The sequence below is a fragment of the Miscanthus floridulus genome, chromosome 13 (assembly GCF_019320115.1).
Source record: "Miscanthus floridulus cultivar M001 chromosome 13, ASM1932011v1, whole genome shotgun sequence".
NCBI classification, from domain to species: domain Eukaryota; kingdom Viridiplantae; phylum Streptophyta; class Magnoliopsida; order Poales; family Poaceae; genus Miscanthus; species Miscanthus floridulus.
In genome coordinates this window covers 23,583,361-23,589,189 of record NC_089592.1, presented here as the reverse complement: position 1 = coordinate 23,589,189, position 5,829 = coordinate 23,583,361, and the positions used below count along the sequence as shown (strand labels likewise).

Sequence of the window (5,829 nt, the reverse complement as noted above, 5' to 3'; positions counted from 1 at the left end):
TAGAGAAGGAGTGAGGGATTCGGCCGGGGTGAGGAGTGCCGCACCTAGCCCGCCGCCAGCGAGCTGACGAGGGAGTAGATGGATTCGGCTGCGAATCGGCGGCAACGCCGGCCGGCCCACGCGGTCGCATAGCCAGCCCGCCGCCAGCGAGCCGACGAAGGAGTACATGGATTCGGCTGCGCAGAGAGTGGAGGCTGAAGGTGAGGAGTGCGCGACACGGTGAGGAGACTTTGGCATTTCACCCATCATCAAAAACGGGTTTTGCAGTTTTACCATCCCTCAAAGTGGTTTCACTAGTTTGCCATTATGAAACTGGTGTAACTCGCTGAAATACATTTTAGGTAGTTTTAATTCGTGGAAAAAAAAGAAGACGCCTCCTTCCATTCCTACCCCTGGCTGCTGTTACGTTCATCAAGATAGATCGAACACAAAACGGATAGGCCCTCTCCTCCATCCCAGCGCTGGCCTTCCCTACGCCGCTACCTCCCCGTGCCGGCGCTAGCCTTCCCCAGCCGTTGCTGGCCTTCCCCCACGCCGTCTCCTCCCTTGCCGGCATAGGCCCACCCCCACGCCTTCTCCTCCCCTGCTGGTGCAGGCTCGCCCCCATGCCTCCCCCTCCACTATAGGCGCCAGCTTAGGCCGCGGGGTATAGCCCCTCCTAGCCAGCACTGCTCCACTTCGGCGCCGCCCAAATGGATGGGAGCACGATTGAGTTCGACGATTGAACTGGAAATGCCTCAGATTTAAGTTTATTTCACAGAGAAAACACTATAAAAGTGTATTTAACACCATCATATCTGACTTTAACGAAAAGCAAAGCCAGAAAGGGAAAAAAGGCACGACAAACAAATTAATCAAATTCAAAAGAAAACAGATTGCAGATCTAAAAGTCTGCCTCAGTGGTAGTGACAATTTGTAGATCGTCATGGAACAATCCGATAATACGTGCATTTGTTATGCATCATCGGCAGCCAATGAACACAGGGAAGAAGAAACAAGATCTCGGAAGAAATACAGAGAAATGAGATTTGCTTTTGGGAAAGCCAAAGCATCCGAGAGATTCCCATTCGACAACGCGGGTCCAGACTCTAGAGGACGAACACCGACAGGGAGGATAAGCACGGGTGTCCGTTGCGCCTCCTCGACCCGCCGTTGTCGATGCAGACGGTGAGGTTGAACACCAGCAACGACGAGAGGTTCGCCTCCTCGACCTGTGTCGCGGCCATGGGTGGCCGTTGCGCCGGTGCCGCTTCCGTGGCTTAGCCAGTGGCGCTGGTGGCCAGTGCCGCCTCCGTGGCCCTGCCCCGCCGGTGGGGTTGGCGCCGGGGACGGGGAGCGGTGCGGTCCTGTGGTGCGGTGTGCGCCGTGGGCGACGAAGGAGAGGGCCAATCCGTTTTGATCAACATAACAGCAGCCACGGGTAGGAACGGAAGGAGACGTCTTCTTTTTTTTCACGAATTAAAACTACCCAAAATATATTTCAGTGGGTTACACCAATTTTATAATGGCAAACTAGCGAAACCACTCTGAGAGATGGTAAAACCGCGAAACCCGTTTTTAATGATGGGTGAAATGCCAAAGTCTCCACGGTGAGGGATACGGCCGGACGAAAGAAACCCTTTTGACTTTAATAGTAGGTCCTCGCAAAAATGGCCGTTTGCCACGGGACACAAAGTTTATTGAATAATCACTTAGATGACTTTTATATTTAACTAAAGTGACATGTATTTTAATTTGTCTTCGAATCGACGGTGTTTTGCTCTAACTCATACAAAAGATTAGAGATTTATCCAACGATACGTCGTATTTTAATTCATATTATGATTGAACTCCGCGGGCCATGCTCATATAACTTCAGACCAAATACTTTTTTTAATCAAATATGAGACATCAGAGTACCCCTCATTTGAAGGAAGAATAAAGAATAGAAAAGAATGTTAGGCCTAGACTACTTGGCCGTAGAAATAAAATAAGAAAACATATATCCCTCGTATCTGTAATTTTTTTAAATCTTAACATAGACAGTTCAAAACATAGGTTATGGACTATCTATTTCACTATCTACGAGCTGTTTGATGTTTTGCATTTAGCCAAAATCAACCATGAATAACATTTTATATAGTATTTTGTTTGTATCTGATACAAAACGAATCAAACATAAATAAGATGAACATCGTTACAATATTTTTTGAACCCATAAATATAAGTCATACATTACATATACGCACAATATTTTAAAAAACGTTTGGTAAAACAGATTTTCCTCCTAGTTAAAAAGAATGAAAGGTCTAAAATATCTTTTTTTCTTTTTTCCTCCTTTTTCTCGTTCTTTATTATTCTTTCTCTCTCTACCTTTACCTTACCACCAACACACAGAATCGCACATGCATATCAGCTTCGCACCTCCCGGTCTCGCACATGGCGTGGAAGCGCCGTCGTCGCGGCCGCAGGTCGTTGCCGCACCTCCGCGCCGCCCCTTGCTTACCCTACTCGGACCCTCCGCGCATGCCCCGGCAGCGACGACGGTGGCCACGCCGCACCCACACCCATCCTCCCAGCAGCGACTCCTTCGCGCCCGCGCCATCCCCAGCGGCAGTTTTCTTCGCGCGCGCACGCCTACACTGGGGCAAATCTGCCCTGGCACACAGATCTGAGGAAGGAGTAGAGGTAAGCTCTCTCATGTGCCGCAAGCTTTACACTTTTTGCTTCTTGACCAAAAATCACGCGGCGGCTTCCTGTGTTGAAGCAGGGTGGTTCGCGCGTCATCCCGGTGCGGGTCACGTAGGGCGGGTGACGGCGTGTGCAGGGTGGTCGGCGGTGGCCAGCTGTGCCGGAGCCGAGCAATGCAGCAACGGCTTGTGCGCGGTGGCGTGTAGTGGTGCGTCTTGCGCAGGGCGGCCGATGGCAACTCGCGCGTGGAGGCTAGCTATGCCGGAGCAGGGCGTCCGAGCAGCGGCTCGCGTAGGGCGGCTAGTGGAGCAGGGTGTCCCAGCATCGTTTCGCGCGCAGTGGCCCAACTGTGGCTCAAGGTTGATTTTCCATGTGCTGCACCGGATCCGCTTCTCTGTAACCGCCGTTGTTCGCTCGTGCACGTAGCACTCCTAACCATGACTTATAAATATCGTGTTTCTGACATGCACCCCTACTTTTTTTGCCTCTATAATTTCTTATCTATACTCTCTTCGTCCCAAAATAATAGGGATTTGATTGTACACGGATATTAATATTGTATAGCTAAACAGAAGACCAATATGTCTAGGAGAGATAGAAATAAAGATGTATTGGAAACATAGAACGGTAATGATAGGAGTAGGGCGTCCGGATGCATCGGGCGCACCTGGCCTCCTCCACGCGACCGCACCAGGGACGTCGCGCGCCGGCATCCCCCGCCATCAGGGATGCGCCGCCGACGAGCTGGGCACCGCCGATGAACTGCGCGCCGCCAGTGAGCTCCATGACCGCACTGCCTCCGGGAGGGGGCCGGGAGAGGGGAGAGGCTCCATGCCACCGCCGCTGCCACCGAGCTGCCGAGGAGCTCCACCGGGAGGGCGCCGGGGGAGGGGAGAGGCTCCAAGCCGTCGCCACCACCACCGCCGACGAGTTGGGGGCCACCGAGGTGCTCCACTGTAACACCATCGGTGTTACGCCCTAAACAAATTACCAAACCATGTCATGAGCATCATGTTTATGTGAGAATGCATGTGATGGAATGTGTGGATAAAATTTTTGTAACTTAAGATGATCAATAAAAATGTTAAATGAGAAGCTATTCCATAACTCATGTATATCAAGTAGGGTTTAAAACCAATTTTTATTGAACAAAAATACTGTAACACCTCGGGTGTTTTAAATACTAAAACCTGCCATATCATCATATGCATTGCAAATCATTTGGTCTTAGTGAAAATTTTGATATGCATACACTACAATAAGTTTACCTTTATGTTGTATGTGTTGATTGGTATGGTTTGAATCACGTTTGAAATCTTGATTGTAATTTGAATTTCCGAAAACCCTGATTTCCAGTAATTAGTTTTACCCCGAAAAACCCATTTCAAAATCTAAGCACATTTTGGGGTTGAGCCTAAAAGCAAAAGTGTAGAGTTTGTCAAGATGTACAAAGTTGGTTTTCGGAGTTTTCAAAGTTGTTTTATAAAATTTGAAGTAATTTGAAAAGGCGTAATTCTTTAAATGTCCCCTTTTTGAATTTAAACTTGCATTTCAAAATATAGACCGAATTTGGGTATGATTATAAAAGCAAAGTTGTAGAACTTTGAATTTTGAACAACTTTTATTTTTGGAGATTTTTGAGTTGTTACATAAATTTGGGAGTAATTTGGGTTTTGAATCGAGTGGCAATTTTGTAATTAGTGGGAACAGTATCATCGGGCAGCTGTCACCGCCGGCGATCTTCCTCTGGCTTCCAGGCACGTTCGTGGCCGTCTTTGGCATCGCGCTAGCTTGGAGAAGGCCGCGGCGTGGCTTCCTATTGCTTCTTGGCCGTCCTTTATAGCTTGGCCGTCGCCGTTCGTCTCTTTTTCTCCTCCTTTGTTTTCCCGACGCTGCCGCCATAGCTCAGTCGAGCTCGCATCGCCTCCCTAGCGCAAACCAGCCTCGGCAAAGCCAATCAGAGCTTCGTTTGCTCCTTATGCACCCAGCCAACCAACCATTGCAGCTTGATTTTGCCGGGAAACACTGCCAGTCGCCTTTCTTCCTCGCGGCCAGCAAAACCACCGTCGCGTGCGCTTCACCGTGGCCGTAGCTCTACGGTGAGCCTCTGACCTTGCGAAGTCTTGCTTCAGCTTCGCCACGATGCTGTGGTGCTTTGTGCCCGGTTGATTGACCATTTTGTCCACCGCAGTCGCCGGAACACCGCCATCGACGACCGTTGCTCCGCCGTGGCTGCTGTGCACGTCGACCCACCTCTCCGTTGATCCTCCGGCCCTGCTCTTTGCTCAAACGTGTTCGGGGTGAGCTGCTGAACCTTCCTGTGTCGTTTGTTTAACTGCTACCGGTCCAGTTTCACCGGAGTCGCGTAGTCGCACCGTCGTACCCGCCATGGCCGGTGTCGTGCTCGGTCCTGGCCGTGTTTGGTCTCGTTTGTGCCACCAATAGACGCATAGGGGTGTAGGGGACGTGGTGGTACTATCGCTGTCGCCGTTGATCTCACCGGTGGCGAGAAATCACCGGTCAGCGCGCATGGTCGCCGTGGTCAGCGCGGGAAGTCGGGGATGATAGGTGGGGTCAAGGTGTCAGTGGCGGTTTGATTTGAAAATGGAATTTTTCTTTTTCAGAAATGAATGAATAGTGTATGCTTTTGTTATTTTTGTGTAGAATTAATTAGAGCTCCAAAAATTATGAAATTTTTTTGTGACCTCTCTATGATGTATATTATTTAGGAAAAATATGAAATGTTGTTTTTCATTACTTTTTGAATGTGATAAAAATTGCTCAATTAATTAATAAATAAGTTTCCATGATTTTTCTAGGCTTAATTAATTATTCAAAAATTATGAAAATTGTTTTGCCACTTAGTTATCATGTGATGAACCTTTACAAAAATTTTGAGCTCAATTGGAACAAGTTGATTTATTTCATAATTTTTAATTAAATAATTAATTCATAAAAGCAAATAGTAACCTTTAATGACTTAGGTTTTTGTTTGAATTTTGGATTGAGTGATGACCTTGGGTCATTAGTTGGTAATGATCCTTGGCAATTGACGTAAGTGTTACGAAAAAGGTTTAGTTAGTTTGACTTGTAACTGTACCGCGAAGGAAAGTTGTATTCAAGTTTTTAACTTTCGCATCCATCATCAAGCATCATGTT

The 5,829-nt window shown here is 48.1% G+C and overlaps 1 non-coding gene across 1 annotated transcript; it reads right to left on the bottom strand.

The window, feature by feature from the left end:
• Window positions 1-892: 892 nt before the first annotated feature.
• On the bottom strand, window positions 893-970 carry LOC136502432 (small nucleolar RNA snoR122). The gene has a single exon (XR_010770571.1). It is a non-coding gene; the product is annotated as a small nucleolar RNA snoR122 (small nucleolar RNA).
• Between the last annotated feature and the right edge of the window lie 4,859 nt (window positions 971-5,829).